General features: G+C 39.3%; 1 protein-coding gene across 2 annotated transcripts in view; it reads left to right on the forward strand.

The window, feature by feature from the left end:
• Plcl1 (phospholipase C like 1 (inactive)) overlaps positions 1–14,853 on the forward strand; it is a 315,943-nt gene that overhangs the window by 1,188 nt on the left and 299,902 nt on the right. Inside the window, exon 1 of one of the 2 annotated variants that reach the window (XM_031367531.1) lies at positions 7–312. The exons of the other annotated variant lie outside the window; for it this stretch is intronic. The gene's annotated coding sequence lies outside the window, so the exon portion shown is untranslated. Of the gene's footprint in view, positions 1–6; positions 313–14,853 lie in introns of those variants that run through there. 2 annotated transcript variants of the gene reach the window in all.

Below are 14,853 nucleotides of genomic sequence, written 5' to 3' on the forward strand. Positions count from 1 at the left end.
CCCCACAAATGGTTCTGAAATCCTGAAACGCCTGAACTTTGCAGATAGGCAGGCAGAGTTTGCAGAGGACGCTGCAGCATAGAAAGGATGAAGGAAGAGCTCAGACGTTTTTTGCGCTGCAGAAAACACACATCCGGGAAAACGTTCCCAGACTCCCCTAGCACCCCCAGAGGATTTGCCTTTATCCATCTGCCAAGGAATTGTAAACCTTTCTTCGCCCTATTTATTTATTTCTGTCTTCCACTTTGAACTTGTTTCCCACGTTCGAAAGTTCATCTTTTGGATAGAATGACTTTGGAGTAATCTTTTCAGGTAAGAGTCCTGGTATTGGCTCTGGAATATGGCCTCTTAGCATAGATCCATGTGAATACTGCGTACATGTGAGATTAAAGCTGATCTTGGTAAAGCAGTCAGTGTGAATGTACACCCATATGTGATTAACACAATACACCACAGGCAACAGTAAAGGGCCTAGGAGCCACCTACTATTCAACTTACTGAATAGGCTCATACATTTAGAAAGCTTGCTTAGGTTTAAACCAAGTAATCACTGTGTAATGCGCGTCGTCTTTCCCACGCTACCAGCACCAGTATGTATGCCCACATCCACCTATCTCCAGGCACTATCTATGCTTTTTCTCCTATGTGGACACATGGAAATTTAAAAGGTACAGAGAGACTTCTATGTGAAAAGTGGATGATAATTTAAAATATCCTGTAGTAGTTTGTTTATCTGTGCTTTTCCATAATATGCAAAGAGACATTCTGTGAATTTGGATAAAAGAGAAATGGCCTTCTTTAATACTATAAGTCAGAAATCGTATTGTCTTGCAGGTATCATCATAATTAGGAAGCGGATACATTTGTATTACAATATATGGACCTGTGTGTATGAAAATAGTCATTGTAAGGTAATTTAATACACGACGATAAAAACAGTGGTTCTTTATAATATTGTGAAAAATACAAGTCACGAGGCCTAAGGACTATGTAGATTGCAGCAAGTTTACTTCTCTGAAATTGCTCTGTGCAGCCTGGGTGCTACTACACAGGTCTGAAATCCAAGGGTTGCGCTCAAATGGAAGCTTGGGGCTCAGCACTTAAGAAACTGACACAGTTCTTAAGGAGGAGGAGCCTTATTTCAAACCTAGCCCCCTGAACATATCTGGTCTCAAATTAAACAAGCCCCACCCTAACATTATCTGATTGGCATGTGGTTTTATATTCTCGTAAGGGTTCTTGAGAGTAACAGAGCCTCTTTTGCTAGGAACTTGCATTTTGTGACAGAAGGGAAGACAGCAGAATATTACATTTTCTCTATTTAATGGAAATTAAATAAATGGCATATAATGTTAAAGATACTGCAAAAATTAGGTGAGCTATTTTAAATTAGATTTATTTGAAGACTATATAATGATTTAAAACAAGTCTTTCAAAGGAGTGTGAAAATAAGACTTTTTGCTACTCCACACTCCACTCCTCCTCATATAGTCTATCCTACAGCTATTAACATTTTTCTTATGCATCTTTCCAAAATAGTCCATGCATTTGTAGGCATATGTATCTATGACTGTAGCTGTGACGAATTGCTGAGGTCCATGAAGTCCGGTTAGAGTTTTACTGGCTTCATGCCTTCAGATTTGCATCAGTTTCAGAAGATTGACAAGGTCATTACGATGAGCCCGTTAAGCCTCAAGGATGGTCTGGTGACCGATGGGTAGCAGTTGCTGGGGTCTGCTTCCAGAGGCCTCTATTTCTTCTTCTCAGGGCGTGAGAGGCAGGTGGGCTCTCTTCGACTCTTCCTGAGACCGGGAGCATTTTTATTTACATCTTTTGTCTTCTGTCACCTAACTTGGTTACTTTAATGCAGAAAAGGTGAGAATTTCTAAAAAGGCATAGAACCTGTATATTGGCCACTTCATGTCATTATAATGAAGTACATCAAAGGAGGGGAGATTGATGGTGGCTCATGGTTTCAGAGATTTCAGCTCGTCAGCACTGGCTGTGTTTCTGGGTCTGTAGTGAGGCCATCCACCATAGCAGAGGGGCAGAGAGGAGCACAGTGGATCACTTTATGGTAGTGGGGAAGCAGGGACTGAGGCCAAGGCTTACATTTCAAGAGCATGTCCCTAGTGACTTTCTTCCTGTAACTGGGCCTCAGTTCCTACTTATCACCATATCCCAATAATCCCATCATGATGGGCCTCAGGACGGACAAATTACTGATTAGGTCTCGGCCCTTATGATCCAATTATCTTCCCAGTGGCACCCCTAAACACCAAACTCAGGACCAAACTTTCAGTACATTCTCTCTCTCTCTCTCTCTCTCTCTCTCTCTCTCTCTCTCTCTCTGTCTGTCTCTCTCTCAGAGGATTTTATATTTAAACCAAAATACATGTAATAGATTGCATATGTTCTGTACTGAGGGATGACAATACATGTGTTGTCAGGGATTCTTTTTATTTGGTTTTGAAACATATGTGCAACAAAGAACTTTCTCTTATATTAAAATATATTAAGCTGGGTGATGTTGGTATATACCTTTAATCCCAGCACTCAGGAGGCAGGTGGATCTCTGAGTGTGTGTGTATGTGCGTGTGTGAATCAACAACAGTTGACATTCCTACCATACCTGTAAGCTAAAGAGAGGTTGTGATTTGTCAAATATTAAATTCTTTTCAAGTTGATTTAGATTATTGCTTTTAATTATTTTTATGTGAATTCTCTATTAGCATGAATATTAGATTGAAAACATGCATTCCTTTACTCTACAAGAAAACAGACTTCCTTGTATGTTAATTAAAGGGATATTTTCAGTTAATTTGCCCTTTCCAATTTGAAAACATGTGTATAGCTGAGAAAATCATGTCCTTCTGAGCTGAATAAAACAATTACACTGTTTATCTGTGCCATCTTCAGAAGCCTTCCTACCTAACGTCAGTGTCGTTTTGTTCTTTATACTCTTAGGGTTTTTTAATATTATAAAAATTTAGCTAGATTCTCTGTAATCCATTTACTTTTTTTCTTGTATAATTATTTTTTACAGGATTGCCACGGATAAGTAGTTCATATTTTGGGGTGTATGTATAGCATTATATTCATTGAGTCTATCTTAATTTTTTCTTTGTGATGGTTTGGATAGGTATGGCCTTGTTGGAGAAAGTGTGGTGCTGTGGGGGCTGCCTTTGAGCTATGCCCAGTGTAAAAATCCAGTCTCCTGGCTGCCTTTAGCCCCAATTAAATGTTTGCCTTTGTAAGAGTTGCCTTGGTACTGGTGTCTCTTCACAGCCATAAAACTCTAAGACATCTTGATACATAATTTAAGACTAAAAGTTAGGAGAATGCTAACAGTATCTAATATCAATGTACTATTTTGTATTTGAATATATTTCTAATAAATTAGAGTGCTTATCTAGTATTTGATGTCAATATTCTAATATTTAAAATACCTTTCATTTAAAGTTGTGGCCAATAACCTTGTAACTATAATATTGTAGAAATAAGAAACAGTAGAGCTGATTCTTTGTATTAGATAGCAGGAACTGAGATGCATAACTATTTTGGAAACAGTTCATTTTTGTTTCTCCTTTTGTCTGTTTTCTCTTATTCCAACTATGCATATATAACCTAGGCAAGGAAGAGTAACTACCACACTGATTGCACTGCCTGGTATGTGGGATGAAGATTGGTGCTAGGAGGGAGGATCTGAGACATACTGCAAAGCATCTAAAGGAATGGCTGTTGTCTGTGCCTCGTTAAGGTGCTATCATGACCAATCTTACCCTGTCCTGTGTCGTGAGCTGACACCTCAAAGATGCATCTTGGGTACCAGTTGATCTATGACCAAGTTATGACTCAGCAGAGAGGCAAAGAGGACAGAATTTACATTACGTGTTGCCTACTGTGGTTAAATACTAGACAAGCTTTCATACATTTCATATTCTCACCTGAGCCTTCTGGTGTAAAGGGAGTACAGAGAGACGTAATGCATTTCCTCAGATACAGTAAGTTCATAACTCAACACTTGGTAGGTTCGAAACAAGCTGAGCTCATGAAGAATCTGAATCTTGGGTTGGTGAGGTGACTTGTCCCTTCTCTACCTTCCTTCTCCAGTTTAGAACATCTGGAGCTCCATGGCCCAGGAGGGGATTAACAACCCTTCCTGGAGCCGGTGTCCCTTTTGTTAGGGCCATGTTGTGTGTGGAAAAGCAGTGTGGCTGGTGTGTACTGGCTAAGGAGCTCACCCGGCAATGTATGGGTGCCAGTGTATGCCACACCTCTTAGTAGGAAGCTCATGCCTGTCTTATATTAAGCCAGTTTCTTTCCTGTGTCCCTAAAGACAACAGAGTTTTGAGAAGAATTATATTTTCTTTAAATTGATACATAGAAGAACCAGATACCTGGTACACTAAGTGCATACTTTTACTATAGGAGAGTGGGGTGAAGAGGATTTCAACTGGAACTCTGAACACAGTTTTATAATCAGTTATAATGTGAAATTAATCATGATTGAAAAACTACTTATAATTTTTAGGCATGCCAGAGTTGTATATGCTTTTGCAGAGTAGCCTTGGAATTCATCAGCATATAGACTTTTGTTCCTATACCGATGTGCTGGCTAGCCTTGACACAAGCTAGAGTTATCTGGAAGGAGGGAGCCTTGATTGAGAAAATGCTACCCTAAGATGGGGCTATAAGGCATTTTTTAAATTAGTGATTGATTTATGGCTGATGGGACAAACCATTGTGTGTGGTGCCACCCCTGGCCTGGTGGTCTTAGGTTCTGTAAGACAACAGGCCATGGGGAGCAAACCAGTAAGCAGCACCCCTCCATAGACTCTGCATCAGTACCTGCCTCCAGGTTCCTGCCCTGTGTGAGTTCCTATTCTGACTTCCTTCAGTGATAGACAGTGATGTGGAAGTGTCAGCTGCATAAACCCTTGCTTCCCCAAGTTGCTTTGGTCATGGTGTTTTATCACAGCAATAGTAACCCCAAGACAACTGATATGTATTAACACCTTTAAATGACAAACGGATGTAGGGATTTTAAAGAGAAAACCTGACAGTTCATTGGAGCTGACCAGCTTCTCATGGGGGTAGGGCTTAGCGTCTGCAGCCTCAGATGGGGTTCTTCCTCTGAAGCATGAGCCAGCTGGACGTATAGCACTGAACCTCTTGGTGGCTTTGTCTTCCTATCCCAACAACCTTGGTCAGAATGCTTACTTCCTCTGAAATTGTCATGGAGGAATGATCACAGTTTGCCTTAGAAGTGGTTTCTTATTTCAGGGCTTTTCTGACGTGTCTTTTAATAGCACCTCTGGAGAGAAATGAAGAATAAAACCTTGGGTAAATGCCTTGTTACATTTTGATGAAAGGGTTTAGAAGTGCCTGTTAATCAGTGTTTGTTATAATTCTTAGAGTTTATAGATTTGCTTTTCCTTTTGGAAAAAGTTTAAAGAATATAATTCACTTACATAGCCACGGAGGGGTTAACCACACACTGTGATTAGCTCTGAATAGTTGTCCCAACTATTCCCTTTTTACAATGAAGCAAACAGGCAATTAAATGTTGTTCAGTAAAATGTCAATTGAACATTTATTGCCAAATAACACCTCAGGCACAGCAGGCCATTATGAAGAAACACCAGGAGACAGCTGACATAGCCTGGTGCTACTGAATAAACAACCCATTAAAAGTGCTGCTGGGTGATGCTAGAGCAACTAACTGATCAGGCAGCAAGTGTCCAGGGAAGAGCTGAACTGAACTACCTTCTCAGCATCTTTGTTCAGCATCACTAATAGTGAATATTAAAATAATCCTATATTCAAGCCTAATATCCAAATTGCCAGAGCTATAACATTATATATTTAAAAATTATTCATCTTTAAATGACTACTAGAGGCTCAGGGGTACCATGGTTTCTTGAGCCTCCCTTTATGATATCACCACTGAATGAACCACTGGTTCTAAGATGAGGGTAGAGTTATTGAATTGGACTTTCAGTATAAGCCTAAGATATCTTAATAAATAAACCTTTTTATAGTAAAATCTGTCAGCTTTGCAAAATATGTTTTGACAAATAATCATTTAATTTATTCAGCTCTGTTTCCCAGTTCATCTTTGTATTCCTGTTCTCACAATGGAATACAGCAGAGCTTATTATAATTAGTGATTATACTATGCTAATAATGACAGTAATAATAATTGAGGGCCAACTTCTATGTAACATTTTGCATTGTTTCAGTATTGGCCTGGGTATTGTATTTTATCAAACACTGATGGCAACAGCAATATTCTAGTATGACAAAGTGTTGAAGTTGTCTCTTGGATTAAAAATTGAGTTTACTTGCAGTTTTATTTGAAATGTCTTGTGTGGATATGTTTAGGAGAGGTATTACCTGCTTTATTTTGAATAGTATCATATTAACTCACCAAATTTGTGATCAGTTTAGCATTACTTTGACAAAAGCACGATTACATATGTGAGTAGAAAAGAGCCATCTTTTCATCATCATTCTCACTCTAGGAAGTTACATCATCATTCTCACTCTAGGAGTTACATCATCATTCTCACTCAGGAAGTTACATCATCATTCTCTAGGAAGTTACATCATCATTCTCACTCTAGGAGTTACATCATCATTCTCACTCTAGGAAGTTATATCATCATTCTCACTCAGGAAGTTACATCATCATTCTCACTCTAGGAAGTTACACCATCATTCTCTAGGAAGTTACATATCATTCTCACTCAGGAAGTTACATCATCATTCTCACTCTAGGAAGTTACATCATCATTCTCTAGGAAGTTACATATCATTCTCACTCAGGAAGTTACATCATCATTCTCACTCTAGGAAGTTACATTATCATTCTCTAGGAAGTTACATCATCATTCTCTAGGAAGTCACATATCATTCTCACTCAGGAAGTCACATCATCATTCTCACTCTAGGAAGTTACATCATCATTCTCATTCTAGGAAATGACATATCATTTTTACTTAGGAAGAACAATTTTGGAAACAATCCAATCCATCCCAAACATAAAAACTAAACTGTTCAGTAAGTGCATTTAGTTTTTCAGTGTTTTTGAATTTGTATTTATAAATTATGAAAATGTATGGCAACCTATTTTCTTTCTGTTGTAGTATCAGGGATGGAGCTCAGTGTCTCAGCCATTGAGCTATGTCATAGCCTTAGGGTGTAGCCATCATAGGCAAGGAGATTGTGTTTGCCCTTAACTGTGCAACTTTATATTAAAAGTTCAAAATACCTTTGGGAGATAACATCTGTTTTGTTCATTCTTTTATTTTGACCTTTCTCAAGAGCCTTTTAAAATATGCTAATTCTGGATGAAGCACTGACTAAGCCCAGAAAGTATGTACAAGTAGCAAGCTTGTGTTGTTCACATGGTGTAAGATCAGAGAGTATGTACAAGTAGCAGGCTTGTGTTGTTCACATGGTATAGGATTCTGGTGAGAAGTGATAAGATTGTGATGCTGTGAGAGTTTGGGACATCGAGATAAATATTCAAATTCAAAGCTCATCTCTATGTGGTACCAAGGGAGATAAACACACAGAGAACATGAAAAGAGACTAAAGAATACTTCATGCTTACCCAGGACCAGCACTATATTGTGGAACTGGGACCAACCTTGTAGTGGGCGGTTTTTTTCTAAGCCTAAGTGATTTCAGACTAAAGCGGGTGAAGAGCCTGTGTGGTTAAAGCCTATACACTGGTTAACCTAAGGGCTGGCAATGAGTGTGGTGTTCAGGTACACAGTGATGTCAGAGGGGCGATGGTTTCCAGGGCTCAGAACTGGGTGGATCCAGGCTTCACCCAAGGGCATTTATATCAGAATGACTCCTCCTTCTCCCTTCCACTCTGTCTTGAGTGCTGGGTTGATACACATGTGCATTGTGATGTCTCTCTCCCTAGGGATGTACCTCATAAAGTACAGTCTAGTCAGCATCCTTTAACTTACAGTTTCCTATTTATTGATCATGAATAAATTTTGGAAAAGGGGATAAGCAGTCTGCTGTAAGGGAACAGAACCTTTTGCCACCCCTAGAGGGTTTCATACAAGATGCAAAATCATTTTTAGCTTTGGCAAAGGGCCATTTTAAAACATTTTGGAGTTATTGATTCTGTACCATAATTAAATAGTACATATTTAAAAATGCTATCAATAATTAAATAGTTTCATTTTCTTTTTAATATAATTGACAAAATACAGTAATATCTTGAGTAAGTTATCCTACTGAGAATTTTTTTCTATAATAATAGAAAGTACTTATATGATATTTATTCTTTGAGTCTGGCATCATTTTGAGCACTTAATCTGTATTAAATAATTTAGATATCACAGTAAGCATGTGGAAGTGTTATTATTATCAAGATCAGTGTTTACAGATGAGCTGCTGAATGGCTTTTCCGAGGTCTCACATAACTAACAAATGCAGAGCCAGGGTAAAGAGTTTAAACTTTTACAGAGCCCCACCTGTCTCTGCTTAAGTGCTGGAACTAATGGCATGTGCTACCTCTCCTGACTGCTTCCACTCTTTATGCTATATGCTTCCCCAAATACTATTGATTAACTCCTTACCTGGTGTGCACCAAAGAGAAGATTTTAAAAAGTTGTTACCCTTGCACAGTACGTTCAGCTGACAAATCAAGAAGAAAACTTTCTGTAAACAGTGTTGAGAGAATTCTCTTTGGAATTGTTTGAACAAATTTCTCCCCATCAATTTTATAGCCTTTTGCATGAAACGTTGATGATTTTATATTCATTTTGTATTCCATTTTTCTTTGGGAAGACTGGGCCTCCTGGTAGTATAGTTTTTTTTTTTTTCTTGACAAAAGTTAGCATTAAGCAGTGGTTTATGATACATCTTTAGAATAAATTATACATGTTAAAGACAGACTATTAATCATTACAAGCTGATATGATATTTTATAGCTTGATACTTTTGTCTTCCATTGATAAATCAGTAAGGAGTGTCAGCTCCCAATCGATGGAAACTGCCATTTTCTTGATAAGTGAGTATGATGTTGTAAAATTGGGATTTCCTCTTGTTATCTCTGGGGACGGTATAGTACTTCTGACACAGGAGGAACTTAGTGAATATTTGATGAATTTATTAAACCAAAGTCTGTCTGATCACTTAATGCTTTTTCTTTTGGTAGAGAAATTCTGAAGTCATAGGTTAGGAAGGCCAGATATAAGATGATGTTATAACTGTCTTTGTATCTACTTTATTGTGTTAAATGTAATTGTTCTGCTATGCTGAGACTCTGCTGCAACCGAATGGTACCCAGAGGTTTGGTTCTATTGTTGGGTGATTGTGCAGTTGTGAGAAGCTAGTCAGTTCTCTTGTTTAGACAACTGTGTGTCAGCGTTAGTTACCTCTCTGCAGCTATATTGGACTGTTGAAGAGATGTTCTCCAGAAGGGTTCCTCCCCGTTGGAGCATTTGCACAGTAACATATTTGGTTACATTCTCTTAAAGTGGATTACAAGTTTTGTTTTGCTAAAAATGTTTCTATCAGGCATCTGAAACTTAAAAACATATTTTTTTTTATCTCTTGTAACAAATATATTTTTAAACAACTAGTTTCTGACTAGTGTGAGGTCAAGCTGTTCTTGCAGTAAGTGCATTTATGTTTTTTTAGAGACATTAGAGATCAGCAACAGCCAAGTCTTTTTTGTTTTGTTTGAGACAGCATCTCACTATGTGGCTCTGGCTATCCTGGAACTTGTTGTGTAGACCAAGCTGGCCTTGCAGTCTGCCTCTTGACTACATCCAAAGGCACATTCATTAGAAACATAACTAGACAGGCATTGGAAAGCCACACAGCGGCAGGGAGGTGTCACATTGCAGGGAGAAGGCATACTACAGTGAGGTTAAGCTTCACCAGCAGCTGAGGATGGTAAGAGTGAAAGACCAGATATGCTGGAGGCAAGTAGGTCAGATGGGACTGAGGAAAAGGCTCAATGAGGGTTTCTTTACTGGGTTCATTGTACAGAATTGGAAATTTGGAAAATTAATGTTATAGATTTTGATAGCTTTTGGTTCTTTGTAGTACATTTTAATCTCATTTTAACACAATTATTTATCTTTAAATGTCTTATTTTGGTGTGTGTGTGTGTGTGTGTGTGTGTGTGTGTGTGTGTGTGTAGGAATGTGTATGTGTATACCATAGTGCATGTACAGACACCAGAGAACAACTTTTCTCTTTTTACTGTGGGTTCTGCAAATTGAATTCAAGTCCTTAGTCCTGAATGGCAAACACTTCTACCTGCTGAGCTATCTCACTGACAAGCATACTAACACATTTAATAAGGCTATTTGAGTTTAGAGATCTCTGGGAAGGTGACTCTGAGTATTGGTGGGGATAGATCAGTAGTGAGCTTTGTCTACTCTTCTGCTTTTTTAGCCCCAGCCCTAGGAAATGCCATAGTGCGTGTCTGGTTGCACCCGCAGCATAGCAGTTTAATCAGTACAGAGGACTGGGTTTTGGCAAATGGCTCATTATACAAATTGGTGTAATAGGTGCTGGAGTTAGCCCCTGCAGCTTAGAGAAAGGGGCTTGAGAAGCATGAAGTACGTGTTCAGCCCATCACCTGTTGCAGCCTTCACTATTGCTCCTGTGGTTTTTCTTTCCTCCAGGCTAGCTAAAAGGAGAACAGGGAGAGAGAAGATCTTAGAAGGAAAGCGTGGTCCTCAAAGAGAACTTATTTCTTCCTCTTACCATACAAGGGAGGAAGAGAAAGGGCTCAAAGATGACTTGCTTTGTTTTACCCAAATAAGTAACTCCATTAAAAAACAAAGCATTAGCCATGCATGATGGTTCAGGCCTTCAATTCTAATACTGGGCAGACAGAGGAAGGTGGATCTCTGAGTTTAAGACCAGCCTGGTTTAGAGATGAAGTTCCAAGACAGCCAGGGCTAAACAAATAAACCATGTCTCAACAAACCAAAAACCAAAACACAACAACAACACAAAAAAACCCAATGCACGATGGAATCTGTCTATAACACCATTGCTGGGAACATGTGGTAGCGGCAAGTAATGAGGCTCATTGGCCAACCTCAGCAAATTGATGAGCTTATAGTTCGGTGAGAGACTGTGTCAAAATAAAAAGTGAAGAGTGATAAAGACACCTAAATTCAACCTCTGACCTTCACATTCATGTGAACACATGTGAGCATGCTTCACTCATGTGTACACACCACAAAAATATGTTAGATAAACCATATCTCACACACACACACACACCCATACAAACTTTTTTAGATCAGTCTTACTACGGAGTAAGGCAACTTCAGCTTCCTGAGTGCTGGGATTGTAGTTTGATCTACAATGGTGGTTTTTGAGTGTAAGATGTAGTAATGGTTGTGAACTTCCAACGGTCCACCTCTCCACCAAGTTCCCCTCTAAGCTGAGACTGATGTTCACCTCTCCTCTGAGTTACTACTCCAAGTGACTGAATGGCTGTCAGAGTCCTTGAAACTGGTCTGGATATTAAGAAGGGACAGTAGAACATGTCCGGGCCTCTCATTGCTTCATCCGAGGTGCCCCCAGGGCATGATAGTTTGAATGAGATGTTCTCCATGGTCTCCAATGATAGCCACCAGTGGAGCTATTTTGGGTGAGTTTAGGAAGTGTGGCTTTGCTGGGAGGAGTAGGTCTCTCGGGTAGGCTTTTAGCTTTTGGAAACCATGTACCATTCCCAATGCACTCCCTGCTCCCTGTTTACTGTTTAAGATATGAGCTCCTCTCTTGCTGCTTCCGTTACCACGCCCGCCTGCTGTCATGTTGCCCTGCCATGACGGTAGTGGTCTCTTACCTCTCTGCAACTGTGAGCCCAAATAAACCCTTTTTGTCTATAAGTTGCCTTAGTCAAAGTGTTTTATCACAACAACAGAACCCAAACTAGTTAGGACACATGGGCAAGGTCTAATGAGGGATGGTGGAAGAAAAACAAGATCCGCAGATCTTCCAACAAGAAGGTGTTGGAGAACAGACATCCCTACAGAGAACATTAGATGTTTACCTTACAGAGGGAGCCCAACCAGTACTTCCAGGTTAATGTGAGCAGCAGAGGAGGGCAACCCAGTGGGTCCTGAAATGTCTCTGTTTTGTTCCATCCTCTGAGATGACCTGAGCTTTTCCTATCCCTGCCCCTTCAGCACAATCCTAAAAGGGAAGTGCAGGCGGAAGAGAAAAGGAGAAGTGGGCTGAGTAGGCTCGCTCTCTGCCCACCACTATAGCCAACCTCCACAAGAGGACCTTGGACTAAGCTTCCAGCTGAAGCTTTAAAATGAACTGGACTGAGTCTTAAGGACTTGAAAGAGCCCTGTAGTGACAGACAAACACAAAACCATGGAATCCGACAGAGGTTTTGATGATAACTGGGCTAAAGGAGTTCTTACACCGGCAGCTAAGGGTAGTAACACATTTGCGCCCCAACAGCCTGAGTCCTCTCAATTAGCCAGTTGCATTATTATGCACTTGGAGATCTGGACAGGGATTTAGAAATCACTCTAAAATTATATCCCTTTGTTTATTAAGTGTGAATGTCTGCTACCCCCTTTATTCTTGCAAAGAGACATTGATTTAGATTATTTGTGACAATTCAACAGTTGAATTATAATTCTCTGTGATACACTGGGTAGATGGTAGAGGTTTCTTTCAAGCATTTCATATTGTAGAAGAATAATGGACACTAATATTGGAAAGCCTCTGTGTTGCCCCGGTTCTCACAGGGTCTGGCAAGATGCAACTGTCATTTCCACCTCACAGATGATGACAGTCAGAACCTGTCAGACCTTTTTCCATGTCTGATGGCATTAAATAATAATGATAGGGAATAATAATGGTAAGGAAAAAATTAACAGTTTTTTTTTAACTTAAGAAAATCTATCTTGCAATACTTTTGGCCCTGAAATCCTAAAAATCAAAAACAAACAAACAACAAACCCAGAAAATGAAAGGTTTTTTAATATGGCTGGTTCAGCTTCATTGCTTTTACATTAGCAGCTATCCCTGGTTAGCCCAGGGTCTATGTGTTACTTATGTTGGAATTCACAGGGATATATAAGTCACCAGAGGGACTGAGGACTTGTTTATCACACACAGATGAGGAAATATCACACACGGGAAAACTCCCATGTCAGAAATGCAAAGTTGGTTTCATATTGCAGCTATAACAAAATACTGCAACCTTGGCGACTTACAATTGTGTATATTCATTTTCACACACTTCTATAGTCATTGGGTACCAATCCACCGAGGATATAAGCTTTGTCTACTCTCTTATTTTTTAGCCCCAGCTCTAGGAAATGCCAAAGTGAGTCTGTCTGGTTGCACCTGCAGCGTAGCAATTTAATCAGTACAGAGGACTGGGTTTTGGCAAATGGCTCATTATACAAATTGGTGTAATAGGTGCTGGAGTTAGCCCCTGCAGCTTAGATAAAGGGTTTTGAGAAACATGAAGTACGTGTTCAGCCCATCACCTGTTGCGGCCTTCACTATTGCTCCTGTGGTTTTTCTTTCCAAAATACTGCAACCTTGGCGACTTACAACTGTGTATATTCATTTTCACACATTTCTATAGTCATTGGGTACCATATCCAAGGATTTGGCCTCTTCAGGTTCCATATCCCCAGTGCTGTAAGTCACAGCTAAAGATAGCACCATTGATTCTTGGGAAGTAATTGTTAAAATAAATAGTTGAAAAAAGAAAGATTCTCTTAACAATGTAAGAGATTCCAAGATTCTAAGAACAATGTAAAACACATTAGGGATGACTAGAAGCTCCAAGAATTAGATGTTAGGTTCAAGAGGTGTATTGGTAATATAATGGGTTTCCAGTCTATACAGCAATTCAAGATACTAAAACAAACATACAGCTGAGTCTGCTCAGTGCTAGTGCTATAGCAGGATCTGCATGTAAGCTTACATCCCTGCTGTAGAGTTAGGTGCTCACTCCTGTGAAGACAGTTAGATGCTCAAAGACAAAAGCACTTTTCTCCACTCACATTCGTTTATATGTTTTGTTTTGTTTTGTTTGTGTCTTGAGAGCTTAGTGATATTAATTAAGATAAAAAGTTGGGAACATAATTTTAAAAACCTCTAGATCTAGATATTATATATTTATTTATATAAAAATGAAGACTTTGTACTGGATTTTTTCTTCTGTTCTGAACTTTGGGAAGTATCTGGAGAAAGCCAAATGGATTTAAGATCTTTATCGTCAATGGATAATAAAAGTGGCTTATATGCTGCTAGGTCTTATTTCAAAGTTATATCATATAGATATAGACTGCAAATGTATATAATTGGTGAGTTAAATAGATACCCCAGATGACAACAAATAGGGATGTCTTGAGTAGCTACTGTGCACCAAGCACTGAGTGAAAGAAACCAGTGGTGACTCTCTTAGCCATTGGAGGTCATTTTGCAGTTCATTCCATTAGGGCACAGACTTCTGTAGATGCTCCAGGAATCCCTGCGGATGCATGAGATTGACCTCCCTTCACCAGGAGCTCCCTCTCTCATGAGTAAGTTAACCTTCTCCATGCTGCTTTTGTTACCTGGAAATTTTCTTATGTTGAGCCCAAATATGACACTTTCCTAGACAGTCTTTATTGCCACCTTTAGGAAGCATAAAGGGTAAGTATAAATTTCATGTTACATGTCTTGACATATTTGAAGGGAATTACGTGGGTGTCTTCTCTTACACTCCGACCACAGTGATAACTTTTTTTTTTTTCTAGTCAAGGCTCAAAGTTTAATTTTCAGCACTGTGTTTACATAGGAAAAGCCCAAAGACCCCATCCTTTG

This window comes from Mastomys coucha, unplaced genomic scaffold (assembly GCF_008632895.1).
Source record: "Mastomys coucha isolate ucsf_1 unplaced genomic scaffold, UCSF_Mcou_1 pScaffold14, whole genome shotgun sequence".
In the NCBI taxonomy this organism is placed as follows: domain Eukaryota; kingdom Metazoa; phylum Chordata; class Mammalia; order Rodentia; family Muridae; genus Mastomys; species Mastomys coucha.